This window comes from Ornithodoros turicata, chromosome 2 (genome assembly GCF_037126465.1).
Source record: "Ornithodoros turicata isolate Travis chromosome 2, ASM3712646v1, whole genome shotgun sequence".
Lineage (NCBI taxonomy): Eukaryota > Metazoa > Arthropoda > Arachnida > Ixodida > Argasidae > Ornithodoros > Ornithodoros turicata.
In genome coordinates, this window is record NC_088202.1 from 39,706,799 (window position 1) to 39,727,508 (window position 20,710).

The 20,710-nt window shown below is 46.4% G+C and overlaps 1 protein-coding gene across 6 annotated transcripts in view; it reads right to left on the reverse strand.

Moving 5' to 3' along the window:
- The window catches only part of LOC135385308 (dermonecrotic toxin SPH-like), a 38,100-nt gene extending 22,047 nt beyond the window's left edge, over positions 1-16,053 (reverse strand). The window contains exons 1-2 of one of the 6 annotated variants that reach the window (XM_064614544.1): positions 15,880-16,053; positions 15,049-15,368 (exon numbers count right to left, since the gene is read on the reverse strand). The gene's annotated coding sequence lies outside the window, so the exon portion shown is untranslated. The remainder of the gene's footprint in view (positions 1-15,048; positions 15,369-15,879) is intronic. The other 5 variants (XM_064614543.1, XM_064614542.1, XM_064614541.1 and 2 more) reach the window with 5 other exon arrangements.
- Between the last annotated feature and the right edge of the window lie 4,657 nt (positions 16,054-20,710).

The following is a 20,710-nucleotide window of genomic DNA, read 5'->3' on the forward strand; positions in this document are numbered from 1 at the left end:
AGGACGACACGGAAATTCATAGGTTGCCAACTGGATGGTATACTGTGCAAGTTTGGCAAACTTCTCCCGCTGGTACATCCGAAGACACAGGCACAGGGCGACCCTCATGCTGGTGTCCTTTCGATCCAACCCTTCGTTGTTTCTTTATTGCTTTCAGCAGGTCCAAAGTGAGCAGCAGGAGTGAAGCCATCGGAACATCCCTTCACGACGGCACGTAAGGTGCATTCCAATGAACACTTCGGGTGATCGCAGTGCCCACAAGGGCAGATGTGGATACCGTGACATGAACTCATAGGAGACGATCATCGGGATCCCATAATGCATTTAGGCGGTCTCTGCATTTCCTTTGAGAGGGAATTCATTGGCGAGCCAACGGGATAGGGGCTCCTGACCCGGGGTTCGCCAAGCAAGCGGTGATTGGATGCACAGTGCACCTGTTGTCTACAAAGCTGGAAGTCTGTTAGTCGTTTACGTGTCCACTTACTGATCCCGATATTGTAGGTTCGCGAAGCCGGCCGAAGACGCCAGTAACTTAATGGAATGGCAACACGTTGCTCATTACGTCGCATGCATCCGGAGGGCAAAATTAATCACAAGCCAACTACCATGGGTCATCATTATACCGTAGTTGTCCAGGGATGTCAAACCACGAATGATCGTTATCATATCATTATATATATTTTCACAATATCATTATATATTGTATATACATATATGTACGGGGAATTTAGTACAGATGGACGCGAAAAAGGTATACAGCTTGTTTCACGAAAAATTAGCCAAAGCTGTAAAAAAAGGGTAATCGCGCACCAAAAAGACGAACCGCGTAGTGTTACCAGTGGTGTGCGGATGCTCAAACTATTTTTGTTTTGTAATTAATTAATTAATGAAGTGAAATGAATTAGTAAGTTTGTAATTAGAAGGATTAGAGCAAAAATGTCAATGGGAAAGTTGTAGCGGGCGTTGATTGCAACTTTGTAGCCCTAACGGATTATTTTTTTTTTCCGGCTCCAAAAACTAACTTTCAGGTTTGCAAAAACCCGACGCGGTACCTGTCGCAGACGCGCGAGGAGCGCAAGATCACAGCGCTATCGAGCGTCCTGTTAACGACTGAAGACTAGTCATAGATCTCATTGACATTTTGGTTTGACAATAGACCTCTACCTGTTTGTAAACAAATGACGTCATAATGTTAGACAGCGCCACGAGTTTGGTAGAGTTGAACCGCCGCCGTGGCCCAGTGGTAGAGCGTCCGCCCGGCGCGCGGGAGGTGGTTGGTTCGAAACCCACCGCCGGACACCCACCGGTAAAATGGGTACAGACTGTCGCCCTACCTGGCGCTCGGTTCCCCAGGGATGACGTCTGGGGGAAGCCTCGTAAACCCCACACGTCTAGTTTCGAACAAAAACTTGAAAGCTTGAAAAAGCTGGATTCAACTACGTTCAAAGCTAGTGGCGAACAAGGTCGCGCCCGAAAGCCGCAGTCTTGAGGGGATTACGACGGTCTCTGAAAAGGACGCGACCTTCGGTCCTACTTTTCTTTCAATACGAGGCAGCGAACAATCAGCCATTCGTGGAACCCAGCTCTCCCCATCCGATCTGTTTTGGTTTCGGTATGTCTACCAACGTCATGATGACGTTTCTCGGGTAGAGGTTTATTGACTCCTCACGCGTCTGCGACAGACCTCACGTCGTTTTTTGCAAACCCGAAAGTTAGTCTTTGCAGCCGGGAAAAAAAGGATCCGGTAGAGGTACACAGTTGCAATCAACAGGTTTCGTGTCGTTGTATCGCCCGCTACAGCTTTCTCATTAACATTTTGAATCTAGTTCTTATAATTAAAAAAACTGACTAATTAATTTCACTTAACTAATTATAAAATAAAATAGTCTGAGTATCCTCACAACACTGGTAACACTATGCACCCAGTCTTTTTTGGTGCGCGATGAACCACTTTTTTTTAAAACATGGGCTCATCTTTCGTGAAACACTCTGTAGGCTATAGGTAATGGAAGAGACTTGGGAAGCCGTATCAGGATTAAAAATAATTTCTCGTTTTATTACATTTAAAAATAAAGAGAAATTGGACTAGGAAAAGCTAATTGAAATAAATTTACAATTACATTTAGGGGTCGAGATTTCAGAAGTCAGCGCTGCATTCAATACAGGTACAAGAAGGATCATCTCAATTTGAGGATCATTCAAACTCATGCTCAGCTCATTCGCCACACTGAGCATGAATGAGCAGACCCATAAGTGAATTTCGTTCATGCTCATCTCGTTTGTTCACTCATGCTTATGAGTGTATTTTTCTGATGCTCATCCCCGCGTTTGCTCATTCATGCTCACTCGCTCCGCCACATTGAGCATGAGTTGAGTATATCCGAGGTATGCTTGCAACGCCTGGCTTGCTTCGTTCCGTATTGGCGTAGGGCGCGGCTTGTTCGCTGATTATTCCTCTATTGTAATGTCGCAGTTTTCCTTCTGCTACGTCCTGCATTGCACTTGCTTGGTCGTAGCACGATCCTTCAATATGTGGTCGTAGGAAACAAACTTCCGGCCGCCAAAATCCTCCTCGAGACCGCCGAATGTGTGGTATTCCGACGACGCGAGCTGAGGTGACTATGGCTGATGTGGAGGACACTGAAATACAAGAGTACGGATTGTCGAAGTAGTCATATACCGTGACGTATGAGATTGGGCGTCGTCATGGGTGGAGCGCTATTGCACTCTTTGCGAGCAGTCCACGACGTTTTGCCCTGATGGCGGGCTTCAAATATGCCGCAAGGAGATCACAGTGTGTTTCGTTGCTCACTGTTTGTCCCCTAGGCGCTCAATGTTCAACAATATTGTAACCTGATGATCCCCAAAAAGGAGCTTCGATAGCTTGGACCGCTACAGCACTGCGCGGGCTACCAGAACGTGTCTACATCAGTGTTGCATCCTGCGAACTTACGCGTGCCTTCATGCAGTTGCTGCAGTGATGTGCATACATGCAGGCACTATCGTACTGTGCCTTCATGCGACGGTGGATGTAAATGGGTTTCACACCTTCGCTCATCACAGGAAACTATGATGACTGACCGTTGCTTTTTCGTGGTGCAAACCTGAAGAGGGGCAGTCATTTTTAATCAGTTGTCGCGCGCTTGCACACGCATGCGGAGGTCGCAAAACACGATATACAGAGTAGAATGCCTGCGCTACCACCTGCAGCAAGATCGATAGAGTTCGGAATGGAATTCTAATGGAATTGGGAACGTTTTAATGGCATTTATTTAACCACCCTGGTATTTTAGAATCCTATAAAGTGAGTCATGGTTGGAATAGCCGCGCTTTCAGATTATTTACCAGACGATGACGCCTATGTAGCCGTATTGAATCTCCTTCATCCTGCGACGGTCAAGTAGTTCTCTTGAAGTCGATGGAGGTCACCGCAGTGAGTGTTCGGGCGCTTGCGTGACAAGGTCTATTAGAAAGCTATGTTTGTCTTCTGCAGTGAGCATAAGCATGAGGTTGCTCTGCGGGGAAACAGACCTTTAGGACTCGATGATGAAGGCAAAAGTGATTACTTGTATGTGCCTCTAACGCAGAACTGCATTACGGCTGTAAATGCACTTACTGGAAGCTGCCAGTTTGTGCAGGCTGCCAAGGATTTTGCATTGTTCAACGGCTTTTTTGTAAAATAATGTAAAATAGGGCTAACTCTGGATATGCGGACGGCTTGTCTCATATTTAAGGCGCACGATCTAATCTGAAGATGCCTTGTTTTCCGGACAAAGGTACACTCGGTGCAATTCGGTGATGTGAAAGAGTACCACTCCAGCTTGCGAAAAAGCCTCGAGATCACGTTTAATTGCAGTCGGTAGTAGAATTCGTCACGTGACGAACTCAATTTATTCCTTCTTCTTCTTCTTTTTTTTTTTTTTTTTTACATTCAAACTCAACTCAGAAGTCGGTGCAGAGTAGAAGCTCAATTTCAGAACAGTAGCCTAGTATCAAACTCTCATAAGAATGACAGCCTCATACGGGCGGATACAGGTTCGACAAGAAAATATAACGAACGCCATCCTTGCACTAGAAAACTTATATTATTCAAACAGTTAATTGAGTTCAGTGTGGACAGGTCAGGGCTCAGTCAAGTCAGTGCCCGTGAGCCGTTGAGCGAATAAGCGCAAGCCAGGCAGAGCCATGAGCTCTGATGTAAGTTTCTTTCTCACAATGTTGTTACCTCATAAGTCATAACGAAGAACACCTTATAGTAGACATGGGACGCAAGATGCCTACACAGTAAATTCAAAAACACCTTTAACAGTGTAAACGGCTTGTCCCACCTCAAAAGTGACAGTGCTACTCTACACTTTTTAAATGGTGCTTTTATATGGAACACCATTTTAAGTGGTATTAAAGATAAGACACCCGTTATAATACCATTTCTGATTGGCGCTTTACAAGGAATATAATTCACGAAATTGTGTTCATGGCAGAACTGCAGCACAGCTCGTACGCTGTGCTCGGGCATGCAATAAACCATGAAACAATAATGCATTACCTCATATAATATCCACCATTAAACGTGATATAGCTTGATTCATCTTCCTTTCATCGTGCAGATCTTCAAACTGATCCACGTTGTATCGCGTTAAAAAAAAAATGCTGCCCCGCCCTAAAAACGAAAAACACATGCATTGCTCATGGATCTAGGTAGTCCCACAGAACTACCCAGAAGCCTTCATTCGGATCGCAGTATACTACATAACGCAAAAGAATAATGGTACCGTGATGTTACACGTAAGGTTTGTCTGTGCATCAATAACTTAAAATAACGCAAAACTTACAACCCGCGCCTAGAGCACAAAGGAGCTAAGCACTTTCGTGACGGTGACGTTCGCCTCAGCAACTCGCACTGCATCTGCAGTAACTTCAGGGCATCTAGCGTTACTGGGAAGATATCCCTTTCTATCAGACATTGCGTTTTTTTATTTGACCTGTCGCTACCATTGTCATTGGATACTATAATCACCGACATTTTCGCTCGAATGAAACGCCTGATCCGAGTGCGCATTACGAGTACGCGCGATTTCGCTAAAACGACCACATGCTCAGGGGTCAGATTCACAAAGAGCTCGTGCGACGGAATCTGTCGTAACTCCGTCGTACGGGAAAGTTACGACGATGTATTGATTCACGAAGGGCGCGCGTCGCAAAATCTTCGCAGCTTACGGCGGAATCCTGCGAGAGCTCCCGAGCAGTCTTACGAAAAAAGATAGCGGCGTTATTTGGCAGCGGTGGATTTGGAGACGGGAAGCAAAGACTCCGTAATACGCGCCAACGCACTGCACTTTCCCACAGAACCTTCGAGACCATCCCCGAAGTGACATTGAGGCACTTTTTTGCTTGGTAACCTTCAACAAATGCTTCAACTTTGTGCTCCGTAAAATCGGGTCGCAGGGATTTTTCAAGCATCCCCTACACCCCGCTAAGACACCCCCAACACCCCTCCAAATTGTCTGCAAGAAAGGCAAAAGAACCCATAAAAGCGGTAAAACTGAGTGCCACACACCGCTTACAAAACACCCTCACCCACCCCCTCCCCGAGACGAACATACTGGGAATATATTTGTTGTGTCATCGAACGCGTTTCGCCTGTGATTGCATGGCATCCATTATGGCTACCGAAAGACCGAGAGCTCGTGCAGTAACAAAACATTTGGGAACGAACAACTTAATCTTCTTCTAATGGGACGACTCTTATTGGTACGATTACAAATTTTCGTCATCGTTACCATAGCGAAACGTCTTAGCGCATCTTAGCGTAACTTACGATCGCGTTTGTGAATCATTCCGCAGCTACGACCGATTGCCATCGTGAAGCAAGATGGCGGCTGTTTGCACCCGCTGTACCAGCTGATTTTATTTGCTTCTCTTGAAAACATCATTTTTCACACGATTGGAGTTCAAATAGTGTAGACAAGATGCAGTATGGTGTGAAAGCTTTTTAACACCTTTTTTAATTTCACCTTCGGGGGTTAAGAAAGGTGTATTTATACTCCTTCTGAAACACGGATATTACACTTTTGACTACAGCATAGAAACAGGTGTATATTTCACGAAACACCCTTTTTTATGAGAAAGTGGTGTTTTAGAATTTACTGTGTATGCTGGAGCTTTGAAGATTCCTCGATGCGGTCTTTACAATAGAGAATAACGTGACTCTCCCCATGATATGAAGGAGCCACTTTCTGCCAGTAAGGGAACTGGCCTGTGTTTCCATCGGCACACCATTGAGGATCTCTCCTGAATGTGTAATTAGTGAAGACCTTCACAAGCACCTGGCCACTCATCATAAGTAAGGTCACGCCAGCAAAAGTGAGGGACTTTCGTTTAATTGGTTGTTGTTATTGCCAACTTCATCGACGTCTCGCGACTGGCACATAAAGGGAGGAGGGATAAATTGCTTTGCGGTAGTCCCATGGGTTGCTGTGGGAACATACATTACATAGAAGCTTGTCTTTTTTGCGGATGTCAGGATGATAGCAAGCAGCAATGAAACATGTAATTGACCCCGACTATTATCTGTGATCCAGAGTGTTGTTCCAGAAGCAAAACCTTCTGGTAACGTTCAAGCGAGAGCCCAGAGCGGAACCAAAGTTTAAAAAAAAAAAGAAGAAGAAGAAGAAAGAAATACTGTCACATATGTTTCTTGATGATGCTCAGGTCCATCATTCGACATATTTCAACTAAATTCGGTGCGAGTTCATAAGAGTGAGGATTTGGGGTTATTAGTGGTTCATAATGATTGTTGTGTGTGTCCATTTTTAATCGGAGCGAGTTGTTTCTAATTGATTTTATAGCAATCAGCTTGGTTGCCGTGATCTCACTCAGTAATTTACAGGGTATTTCTTTTTTTACATAAAACCGTCTGTACGACAAAATTTACGATGCAACGAAATTATGCCCATGGCGCGATAACACGATGAGTGACAAACCGATAGCAACCAACCAGCTAAATCCATATAGCTTACACGCGTAGGATTCTAGCTAACAAGGTCATTGCGGCGGCTGACGCAGTCCCTGGGTGAGGCAGGGGCGTGCGAGACAGACGAAAATATAGGAGTACGCGTACCTTGCGGGCTGTCTGCGAACGCGTGAAGCTAGGACGCGAGAGAGGTGTCCTCGGAAAGGCGCTTGAGGTTCTACCTGAAACCTTAAGGAAAAGTTCTATACGCTTCAACAAACCAAATATTTATAAACGTGCAAGGTTGAAATATCTGAACTTTGCCAGAATGACGGCATATATGAAATTAAAATATAATCACAATCGAAGGAAACGGCAATCAGAAGAAAGGACTGGTCGAGAGAAACCCAAAGAGACCCCAAAGTCCAGCACCGAGTGCTCGCAGAGCTACGGGAGCGCCGAAGAGCCCTGACCCTCTACCAGCGGGGAAACTTCGACTTGTGCGAGTGTGAAAGTGATCTACAAAGACGATGGAGTACATCCAGAGGGCGGGGGGGGGAGGGGGGGGGGCTCAGCACCGTAGAGGAGCCAGAGCCAGCAAGAGCACCCCAGGCGCAGCGGCGATGCGAGGCGGCGTGCGCCGCCTTCACCGTGTCGTTTGGTCACGCGTACCGTTTCTTTCACTAAAAACCCGCAAAGGAGTAATGGAATCGGAGATCGTGAAGTTTTCATGCAAAACACTATAACGGCTCGGACACGACTGAGCCCACCTATTTTTTTCTAATCATTTAGTAAAAAAAAAAAAAAGCTATCACGGCACATAGATGTCGTTTATACAGTTGAGTTATACCCAACACTAACATTCATTAGATAACTTTTTAATTACGGGTCCTGGCAAAAGCGAAATAACACAATGGGAGAGAATCCTCTTTGAAAGCCAGTCTATCCTTTAAAAATCCTGAAACGAGCGCGTGCTGTGAAATATCTATCGCTGAACTTCGCTATGCAAATGAGCCGAAACCGAAGCGCATGACCTGCGCCGACGGAGACTTACCTGTGCCGCAAAGCGGTTTCTCTTGTAAGCGGATCAGCACCTACTGCAATCATCTCCATCGCTCTAAAGCACGTAGCCCTCTGACGTGGGGTGAGCGCTGCGCCACTTGCACTCCCCGTCAGCGCGGTTTCGACTATGGACATTTCAACGCACGTGTGCGTTTTAGTTTCTTTTTAAACTGAACGGCTTTCAAAGAGGATTGTCTCCCATTCTGCTACCTCACTTTTCTCTGAAATATCCTAATTAAAGAGTTAATTTTAAGAGTTTTAAGGGTGAGAGAGTGAATTTTAGGTGATTATGATCATCTTGTAGTTACGTACGCTCTTCGAGAGGATGCCTGCCTCGCGGTTGACTCAACTGCAGAAACGCCATATATGCTGCTGTCATAGCCTTTCCTTATAAAAAAAAGCTTGTAAAGGAGAAAAACGCCCTGTTTGCTATTGTTTTCTTGTACATACATAAAAATATGGTGTCTTTTGCCAAGGAACCAAGCCACCTTGGAAAGGGGGGGGGGGGGGGGCGTTGGTACCCCGTATGGTATAGCAACACATGCATGTGCTGACTTTTCGGTCTTTTCTTTTTTGCCTCTCTGGCATTTTTTTTTTTTTTTTTGCGCGGGGGTGGGGGCCTGTAGTAAGAGTCTAGGGGTGCTAGGAGCGTGTGAGGGATGCCGGGAAAATTCCTGAACTTGGTTTTCACAGCTTATCGTATCTCAAAATTCTCTTCGGTCACCTTTTATCCCAGAAACGCCCCCCCCCCCCCCCCTCGTGACGCCCGCGAAGGTGCGGTAGCTAATGGTTTCGTCACTCGGATGTGAAACCAAAACTGGACGTGAACATGCGGTACGTTTTTCTTGTTTAGCATCTCAAAAGCCGTGACGCTGTGTTGGATGAAATTATGTTCATAGCTACCTACGCGTAACAAAGTATGAAGCAGTACACTAATACCAAAGTTGGACGACAGCTCCAAGCTGCCCCTTCACTGTGCGTGTAGTTCGGCATTTTGGTACTGAAAGACGGTATTCATGACGGATGACTATCGGTTCCGGGTACCGCGCTGGTTGCGAAATGCATCTACGGAAGGGCGTTGCCGCTTGACAGCGTTCCCGTCGACAAAATTCGTCGGCGTTGTGGTGGTGGCTGTGGGATGAGGTGCTTCACGGCAGCAATTGCGATACCATACATCAGTGCACGTGGGCTAATATATGAGTGGGATGGCGATGAAAAAGATGAGACCATAAACAGACGCACATGACAGAACGCAAAGCAAATGAGAGACTGCACATAATACGGGGGCGTTGTGGTCAGTTTGTATGGCTTCTGACACGTATTTCGGACGGGTGTAGTGATATATGCTCAGTTGCGGCCCATCCGCACCCCTCGTCACAGACGTGTTAATGGCTTACCACACTGTCTACGCAGCAGGCCACAGGCTAGTTCTCCACTGGGTTCCAGCCCATTGTGGTGTCGTGGGGAATGAGCAGGCCGACAGGTCGTATCGGAAACGGACCAGTATTGTTCTGCTGAGAGGAGACCGCCGTTCCATTCTGCGACGCCTGGTGACGCCCCTGGCTTCCCGCCAATGGACAACCGACATTCTCCCCCTATCTATGTTGAGCAGAGTTGATCCAACGCTCGCTTTCCGCATGCCACGAAACGCCTACCAGCTCCGGTGACGCAGCGGTAACGCGTGCGCTTGGAGACTGGGAGGTCCGCGGTTCGAATCCGCGGGCCGGCTGTGCCGTCTGGGGTTTTTCCTGGGTTTCCCTCAGATGTGTAATAGGCGTATGCCGGCACAGTTCCCCTGAAGTCGGCCCATGGACGCAGCTATCCTCCCCCCGAGCGGTTCCGCTCGGTCTTCCACTTCACCCTTTCCTCTCCTCCTCTCCACCACCTTTCCCTTCCCGAGAAACATGCCGCCTAATCAGGCAGGCAGACCTCTCGGGTTCCTCCCAACGACACTCCTCCTCCTCCTCCTCCTCCACGAAACGCCTCTCGTCAAGATGCTGCATTAATCCACCGTATGCGACTCGATGTGGCCTTTACCGCTCAGTGGCGTTACCGCTTGAGACATGTTGACTCCCCCACCTGCTGCCACTGTGGTGCTCTTGAGGATCTGGAGCACATTCTTCTTCGTTGCCCCCACTACTAACCTTCCCGAACCGCACTCTCCGAGTCCCTTAGTCAGCTGGACTCTCGCCCGTTCTCCCTATCGAAATTGCTTGGTCCCTGGCCCAACCCAGCCCAGCAACGATCTGCGCTCAAAGCTCTTTTGACATTTCTGGACACTATCGGACTTCGATCGTTATTGTGAAGGGGCTCCTTGTTTTATTCCCACCTCCCCAGCAGCAATGGGGTAGAGTATCGTCTCTGGCGATGAACCTCCCCACTCTCCACCTCAAAATAAAGTTGTTGTTGTTGTTGCTCAGGTGCGCTTCGTGACAAATTTTTCGCTACAAAGCGCTAGGTTGTTTACTTGTATCGAATCATTGTTTTATGCATTTAGTACAGCATTTTTGCGATAGGCCCCTGGATAGCGTCTCTCGTCACTGTGCACAGCCCTAAACTTCGCTTTTATGACAGACATGCAAAGCTGGTGCGACGTATACATCATGCAGACAACACGGTCGTTGCGTGGAAAAATCAAAGCTCGAGGAAACATATCAGGACCACCGAGAACTAGATGCCTGTTTTTTTCCTGCCTCAATTTGCTAAACGTTTCTCTTTTTTGTTCTTTTGTTTTTTCGTTGGCGGACATAGTGCAAGCTAACGTTAACGAAACACTGGCTTAAACAAATTTAGGTTCGGGACCTACAGGTAAACGATCACAGGTTTTTGTGTGACAATCCCTCGAACGATGCGGCGTACCGGAGCCTACTTTTAAGCGCCCATTGTTTCATGCCTGTTTTACGTAACACACTCACCATTGAGATCCGAAAGGAAACTAGAGCGAAAGGGGAAAGGGTGGATTGCATTTGCTTCTTAGAAAAATTAAAACTTAATTCGAGCCGTACGTTCAATGACCGAATTGTTGACCGAATTGTGACTCATCCCCCGTTGCTTCTACTTCCATTAATACGCGTTATAACATTCAATATTGTGCTGGTGTCCACGGCAATGGGGGAAGACAACCAAGTATATACGTGAATCTCATACGGCTTCGAGAAGATGTCATATGCGTTTGAGTAAGACTACACCGAGCTCTACTCTTTAAAAGTGACATTGCTGTCTTAGCAGAATTCTGTGGGCGGAAATGCTCTCGGCAATGTGGCATTAGCTGAGTCACCAAACAATCTGAACATTATCACTCAACTCAACACTCAACAACAGTCACTCAACACTCTGAACTCCCTCAAACACTGCCTGAACACCAAATTAGCCAATCAATTGTACCTTCGCTCGTGCTGAAAGCAAGCCGCTATATCCGGGAAAATTGTTCTGTACGCGGCGACACAACACACAGGAGCGGGATGACATTCCGGGGCAACCGGTTGTCGTATTTGGCGTACGTGCGATCAAAACTACATCGGAGACTTAGGTGTAACAGCAGCACGATAATCCCAGGAGGAAGCTACACTCTACTTGAACACCTCGGCATTTCCACGACGAAAAATCGGCCAAATGGACTGCCTGTGCTAGACAGAGCCGTTCGCAGGAAAACATTCATGTACACATTGTGTACTGCGAAAAAAAGAAAGAAGAAACGAAATGATATGGAACATATTGATGCAGAAGCAGTTATTTTCTATTTTCATGTGCAAAATTCAAACTGAGAAGAAACTCTTTCGAACAATCCTCCTTGATGGCTGGTAGCACCGTAGCTTTTGGCATACGTCCAGTACAAAAAAAAAAAAGAAGAAAAAGAAAGAAAGAGAGAGAGAGAAAGAAAGAAAAGAAATGAGACTATGGATAAGGAGAAGGACGCTCAATCAAGGCCTGATACAAAGCTGAGTTGTTCATTTTACAGACGACCTTCGGACCAGCTTGGGGCGGCTAATGATTTCCCCTTTTAGGCCCAGTTGAATTCCGATCTGCTGAAATTTGTTGCCTGTAATATAAACTTCTCAGCTGTGTTTGAGACCTCGCTCGTGTGGGCTTTTCTTTGCCATCCCCAGTCTTAGGTTTCTTCATTATGTACATATTTGGTTATCTTGAAGACTCCCTGCACCAGGGTCAAATACAAAAACCGCATTAGGAAAAGTGGCAGAGCTCCGGAATTGCGCAAGGACCTTGTACACCTCGAGGAAGAGAGCGCGCAAGTGCGGCGATCTCTCTCAGCACCACTTTTGAGCTGTTTTGACGTCATATCACACCAGCACTTTTATTGGCTGCCGATGATCGTCAGCTACAGCGAGCGAGCAAAAGGATGAAAAAAGAAAAGAAGGGACTCGTACGCAACGTCGCATACTGGCAGCTAAGGGAAGGCGCTTTTCTGACCCCCGAGATTGAAAGCCCGCTGTACCCGTACTTTTTGCGGGAGTATGCATCCCAGGTCTTATAATCCTATAGTTTCTACTCCTCCTGACTTTTTTTTAGCCCTTCCATGCTCCTTTAATAGGGAGGTTTAGCGTACCGAACGGTATCGCCTTTGCGTACGTCAGGAATAGCGTTGTGGTTCTGCGCACTGCGCGAAGCTCTCTATGTTTCGCGCGTGCGCAGGACCACCACGCTATACCTTACGTACACAAAGCCGATAGCGTACGGTGTACTAAAACTCTCTAGTAATTACTAGAGAGTTTTAGTACAGAGTTTAGTAAAGAATAGTTTTCGTCTCGATTAGAGCTCCTTAAGGAGCTCTAATCGAGACGAAAACTATTCGATAAAGGAATAATCTCAAATCCAAGGTCAAAAACATGGTATCACCCATTAAAAAAAAAAAAAGAAAAGACATACCGCTATCGGCTTATCATTTTTTGCAACCGTTATCGTTGGCACCATCTGATCTGCTAAAACTCGTTGTACTAACACTAACGCCGGTTTCACACTATCCGTGTTTTTCACGGAGGCGAAGCGGGCCCAGTGGAGCCTACGGGGCTCGATTGCCTTTCGGTTGTTTTGAAGCAAACGGACGAAAAACACGGTGGTGTGAAAGCGGCCTAAGGGATGCCAATAGAGAATTTTAGTACACAGTGCGCTATCGCCTTTGCGTACGTAAGGGATAGCGTTGATGGTTCTGCGCACGCCCATAACAGAAAGAGCTTCGCGCAGTGCGCAGAACCACCAACGCTATCTGTTACGTACGCTCTCGCCTTTGCGTACGATCTACTAAAACTCTCTGATAATAGAGTGTTAGTAGACCGTTGATAACGTCACCGTGAAGCTGCCGTACCGCAACCAATGGTAGCGTGCATGACTCAGAATCAGATCAGTTGATTGGGTGCGGCAGACACGGGATAGCGATAGCACGTAAGGGATAGCCCTGGTTGTGCTGCGCACCGCGCGAAGCCCTCTTTCTGTTATGGGCGTGCGCAGAACCATCAACGCTGTCCCTTACGTATTCGCAAAGGTGATAGCGTACGAATGTACTAAAACTCCCTTACCTCAAACGCGGGCACCAGACAAACCTTACGTGTCACATCGCGGCACCACTATTTATCTCAAACGCCTTGCATGTTTCTGGTTCTTTACAAATATTTCACTCATTCTTGGGTGATTTGTACTATACTATAAATCAATGCAATCAATTTTACGTTCCCAATTAGTGAACAATTCCGATTTCACGCTGAGAGAGAACTATAATGATCGCGAGCGACATAGTTAATTGTCGATGCCTGGACTAACGTTGTCTCCCTGAGGCTCTCTGTTAAACGTGTAGTAAAGTCTCAGTAGCACCTCAAGCAGCAAAACATATTGGGCCAACATTGGTCAAATATTGGCAATACCGGCAAAATATTGGTCCTGGATTGATCCAATATTGGGCCTTTATATGCCAATATAGGACGAGTATTGGTCCAAGATGTGTTGCTTGAGACGGCATCACGAATATAACGTTTCCATGCAACCGTACCAGAGAACTTTCTGATGGAAATAAAGACGTATTTATGTATGTAACTGCTGCCGTCCTGGGACAGGTACCGGCACTCAGTCTTGGGATCAGCGAACAGACACGTTGATTCACGAGTGATTCACCGAGGACTTTCTCACTTATATTTTTATGTGTCACGTAGACATTATTTACTGTAATATACTCGGTGTACGACACCAAAAACAATGACAAATGAAAGACTAGGCGTATATTGTGAAGTGAATACGCCAAAAAGATGCCTCAGGCTTCAGCGATCTGTACAGCTGCGAACTGGGGAAATAACCGATCGGCTAGCTCGCTGTGGGACGCTTCGCACGAGAAGCCTTCGGAAGCGGGCAATTAATCGCTAATCGTACCTTTACGCTTCCCGCTTATCTCCTCCTCGTTCCAGAATGAGCATCCGGACAAAGGGGAGAGGAGGCTGTCGGTTGTGATGTGGCAGGACTTAAAGGAAAGAGCGAACGCTAAAAAAAAATAAAAAGACCCCTCACCCCCTCCATTCTTTACTTTTTGTTTTACCAAATGCGAATAGTTCGGGTTAGACCTTACTGGCTTGGTACCTTCTCAGAAACTGCATCTTTGTCGCAACCATGTAGACGCACTTTCTACATAATTATACTCTTTCGCATCAGCACATGCATGCTAGCGAATAATTTTTATAATTACGTCCACGTATAGTATTGCATTGGTGTTGCTAACAGATCCAGAGAACCCTGCGACATTACGGGAATTGGAATGCCCCAGGTCGAGAGAGTGCGAACGGAGACTGTTTTTCTTCGGGACCGCGTTCTCATCACTGCCATTATGTCACTTGAGCTTGCACACCCGAGCAACCTTGTCATGGATCTGGCATCCAAGCTCCTGGGACGGCCCCGTGAAATAAGGTGAAATAAGAAATAAAGCTAAAAGAATGTTCGGGACCGCTGGTCCAAGAAGACAATTCCCAATTCTGGATGGACAAGGCCCCCGTGATCCCCACACTGATCCCGCCCCCGCCACATGACAAGGCGCGACTCACCTGATGCCGAGAGGTGGAAGCAGCGTGTTTGGTCGTGGTGCTTTTACTCCAACGAGCGCTGTGGCACGAGTGTTGAGGAACTCTGAAGTACACTGGCTGAACATCCTCTGGGCGGCGCGGAAGACGCACGGCCAAGGTCGTTCCGGAGCCGCCTCTCTCCTCCTTCCTCCTTCCCACAGTCTCTTCTGCTCTGACCAAAAACCTGCTGCTTGTGATGTCCGTTATCGAGTTTATTGCCCTCCTCCCGCACCCTATGCAGTAAGAAGGCGTTACGCTATATGTTTGATTACATGGATGGATTGCTTCTGAAGTGCTGAGACCTTTGGGAAGGAAGGAAGTACAATTCTGAGCTCGACAACGGTAATACCGTTCGACGTTCTGTCACATTGCCTTCGTTATTGCGAAATGACTTACGGTAAGACAACAACCAGGTGTCATGGTTTTGCAGCAATTTATGGGAAACATGTAATCCTGCTGAGGCTTTGGGTGAAAACAAAAGGGCTGAAGGCCCAGACTGGTACGCCAGTTCTAACCCCGTCCGGACAGCCTGAATGTTGCTTCTTTGATCTAATCTAATATAGGACCGGAGGAACCCATTGATACCCTACTATCCCCATACATCCATAGGAAGGTGCAGAAGAACTTTGCTTCATCTCACGGGGAAGACAGTATATGTATAACTGCGGCTCCTGTCCAACGTTTGTATTATGGGCATGTGCTTTATGGCTTCAGCATGTCAGTTTATTGTAGTCCACCCGGTAACACTTCAGGTTGACACTAACTTTAATAATAAGAGGTAATGCTTAGCACAGTTGCTAAAGAGGTACATACCTTGCGTGCCTTAATTCACAGAAGGCAATCACTCTCACTCATGAAGTCCGCTCGTGACGTGAAGAGAACCGTACAATATCCCATGGCGCAGGGGACAGCCGGTGCCCGTTCTCAACAATACACTTGCTGTTGTGCACATACCTATGCTTATAGAACGTGATCAACAGGCACGGGTTCCGTCAAACACGTGAGTTTCACGGATATTCTACTTCTTCCTTAGTCTCAGGGTACCTTAAACATCGCTTTCCGCCTGTCTCTTTAAATTTGGTCTTGTGATATCATCTGTAGAAGACCCAAAATAAAGAACAGAGGGCACAATTTCTTTCACTTTTCTCTTTCTTTTTGTGGACTTACGGGTTCATGTAATTCAATTATATTTAAATGCATGAGGGGTTCTACCTATAGTCTGATTGCTATGATGCTTCTTCCCTACCCCTTCTCTTTACACCTGTGTGTGTGTTCGCGCGCAGGAAGTTCAGATGTTCGGTGTTGTAGCAAATATGAGTTGTTATCAAATGGCTGAGAATTTCTCAAGACTGCTCTAATGATATTCATTTTGAGCCCGAGCCACACGTCACAGGAACGGGAATACAAAGCAAATAGTGATGTATGTCACCGACATCGCAACATTTTTAGTGATGTCTAATTCATTATCGAATTGTAGTTTTGTAACGACTTCAAGGTACTGTAATTTGACATCGACTTTTAACTCACGCCTACCACATTCACCTTTTAGCTTCACAACCAATTCACGTCTCTGTTGATATCAAAGCCGCGGCTGTAATGTTGCCAGTTTTCGAGCCCCACTTTCAGTCCCATTACTGTTTAGACAAACCTCGAATATCGGCACGCTGGCCTGGAAACATCACTCTCTCGATCTCATCATCTCGGTCAGCACACCCACTCTCGTGAGTGCTCTCAGGCGTTTGCGTTTTCGCGCAATGACTGACGTAACCTGGCTTTCATTAAGCTGCATCCCATCACTTGCTTCCTTTTCCTGTCGATGCAGCCCGATATAGTTCTTTGAACTCGTCCCTGTACAGCCCCAGGTCGAAATGGATCAGTGTGAGACAGCTGTACGTAATAACTTCTCCGCATAATCCATCTTGTACATCCCAATTGAAAGCTCACGGAAAAGCAATCATCTCACTACAACAAGACCGGCCATACCTGCACTTCTCGAAGCAGGTAGTCTGGTGACGGCGTTTCTCTGCATCGTGATATGTGGCCGACAGCAGAGTAAACAAATCCGACACCGACGCTACTGAACATGAATGGCAAGAATACGTTGCCGTTTGTCCTATAGCACAATGAGACCGCGTGTATTTGCACAGTGGCTGATTCGCTAGGTTTCCATGAGGCTTGGTTGCTATGCGATGGCAATCAGCCGCCTTTTTTTTTTTTTTTTTTTACAGTGATGACTATAATTGCCTTTAATTGCATAATTATATTGCGTTTGAGAACACATTTAAAGAATATGACAAATGTGCTCTCAGAAACGCATCATGAAGCATGGTGTTGCCTTGCGGTATTGCAATATGTGAACATAGCACCCATGACGTATGACTGAAACGAAAATTTTCCCAATCAGTTCAATCAAAGCAGCAGTTCACCACTGTGTATGAGAACATAGGCGGTGGACGTTATTGGTTTGTATACACGTGTTGTATAGTAGTTGTTATAAGCGCTACTCAAATTAGACCAATGAAGTGCTTCGTACTCAACAATGACGCACACATCGAATAGGCGGCGGAGTGATTGAAGTCGCATTCGAGAGTTACTCAACGTGCAGCCCCGACCAGAAAAATGAAACTGGTCTACTAATGCAAGTTTGACCCTAACGGGCGCAAAAAATGCGCAAGTACTTTCGTTCTCGTTAGTAACAATAAAAACTGGAAATACACCATTAAAAGGGAGAGACTACAGTTGCCGCAGTTGGGGAACTCATTTCATGAGCTGGGGTGTAGATTATGAGTTTGTTTTTGATGGGGGTGGGAAATGAAAAACACTGTCGCTCTGATATAAGATTCGTTGTTCTGTCGAAAAAAAATCTTTTTCTAAACAAAATACTGTCTTTCATTTTGGATAGACGTTAACCTAACGCTATACTGCGGGCGATAGTGGTAGTGAGGTTAGGGGTGTGCGCAAGTGCGATTATATCCGCGGATCCTTGCGATACCCTGATTGACGGATATAAATATGACGTTTTGAAGCCTGCTCGGATTAAATGTGGCTGAAACACGGCACCTCTGCGGTGCGCGCGAATATCCGCAAATAAGCGCTGACCATATACATGCTCGGAATACCGTCGTTGTTGTCCGCGTTCACCTATGGTGATGGTGTCTACATTTATTTGATAAGTAATGGTCAGACAATTCCAATGTGAACGGTTAGCATATAGTATAGTCACCCTACGTTGCTTTTGCATGTCTTCTTTTCCCTTCGTCTTCCCAGGAGGTTCGCCTGCCAGGTTGATTGACTTGCTATAGATAGATGACGTCTCACGCTGTTCGATATTTCTGGCGCTATAGGAGGATCGCGGCTTCGAAGGCACTGCACGTGTCCTCAACAGCCGGATTGCCCGACGGATGTGTTCGTGTCATTCGAGAATCAGAGCCGTGACGAGAGTCGGAATTAGTTTTGTAAGTATTTATTCTCGCTTCAAAGGTGTCTCTTCGCAGTGGCACACATGCAAAAGTAAACGCGGAAGAGGTTTCACTTCTGCGTTGTACACTCAAGGTGGTTCTGAATAATGACGACTCTGCAAATAAATCTTGCGGAGGCGGCAGTAAAGAAAAACAAATACGCGACGCTTGTGACGGCCGCTTGCGCTGCGCCCATCTTGACAAACAACTTCTTCACCGTGAACGAATTTTCACGTATTTTTCGGGCTCCTATTTGTAAATGCCTATGGACGACATACGCCTTCACAATTGGAATTCCATTATTAAAAAAAAAAAGAAAAGAAAAAAAGGAAGTGTCCAATGTTAAAATGTTGCGAAATACGGACACATATAGATTCAGAGGTGATGGTGGTGACGATGTGCGGAACCTTTTCATATGGCAATATGTATCGTGTGAACAAGCAGCAGCGTACCTGCACATGGCAATCGTCGCTATATAGTGCGCCGGATTTTCAAACTTGCGAACTACCGGGAGACATAAAATGCCTAATGGTATCCCGCAGACACTTTATGTCTGTAGGCGAGAACCTGAAGACCACTATGCCGAAGCTATGCCGTCGATCACTCGGCGTTGAGAATGTGCTAAGGGACTGTCCGAGTCTACAAGTAACCAGCAAAAGGACAACCCATAATTTGCGCCCCGCTGGTGCGCTTACTGAAAGGCGACGCGGTCACAGTGGTTCAGGGGTTTGAACCCCCCTCCCCCCTCCTCTCCGAGCTCATACCTTTGGTAGTGCATATGGGAGAGGGAAACGAGGGGGAAATCCTCCTCCCGCCTTGAACACCATAGAACCCTCCCGTTTTTCTTGCTACGCCGATATTTGAGACTGAGCGCTCACAATATCTCAAGATATGACCATATCACAGCCTGCATCCCTATACTGTCTCTTCTGTCTCGTTTATGTTGAATTCCAATGGCAGATTCGGAGCGCCTCCGGAGCAAGTTTTGTTGCTCCGCCGAGAGCAAGTCTGTTCCATTGGCAGACTGGGAACAGTTCTGGAGTTTTCCAATGAGAGGTTCGGAGCGGCATTCGAGCCAAGGTCGCTCCAGGGAGCAACCCAGACTGCTCCGCCAAAATGGGCAGATTCAACCGGAACTCTATGTGACGTGTCACTTGTCGCTTGTGTTTCCTATTTCCTGTCTCTGCTTCGCCAACATGGCCGCCTCGCAACGCGTCTTCGCCGTGACTAGTCTTTCGCGTCGTACGTTGGCGATTTTGTTTCATGAAGGAAACGATAAGTCAGACATTACAATGGCAACGTTAGGAGATTAGAAGGACCTTGCAAAACATGGCGTTATAATGCAATATGAGTACCTTCTTCTCCTTCTTCCTCCGTCTCTGGCCGTCATCCACTAAGGGAGATTGGCCAGGGCTAAACTCCAAGTTGGGTGCAAGTGTTCCAGTAGCAGATTCGGATCACTTGCTCTAGGCCTGATCAAGCCGCTCCATTGCCGAGTCTGCCACTTGCTCCGACTCTGCCATTGGAATTCAACATTAGTCACGACACCGAGTACAGTGTTCATCCGCGCGAATGTCTTTTCTTCTTCTTTTTTTGACCACGCCACAAGAATCTTTTTTTTTTGATAGCGTTGGACATTATCATAATAGTAATGTGTACGCCGGAATACTAAAACAATGGTCGGAATGACATGCAGACCTACGTTGGAAATGTCGATCCACAGAAATGAAATACAGCTAGTCAGGAAGCATTTAATTCAGAAAACGGTATAGCGCTTTCTGCATGATCCGCTTCTGTCGAACAGTCGGACGAAGAATACGATGTCACGGCACAAGGATGCAAATATGACCAGCTCTAACTGGGCGGAATAAGAGATTGTGGGTAACAGACAGTGAATTACAAGATGGTACATCCGGGCAATACAGAACAAGGAAGACGCAAAAACGGGGTCATATACTGCACATACAACGTTCTATTCCAACATGGTCGGTATCATCACATAAATGGGAAGATATCTATCATTGCCGAGTCTTACCGAAGTTGGCACAGTAGGTACAAAAAGGGGACCCAACATTTTTACCGCGTTATGATCACACTTACCTGGTTACGTCATTATCAAGGACCCTATGATTCCATTCGTCGCGGAAACGCGGTTTTTTAATTTGGTCACGGTAAAACACGGATTT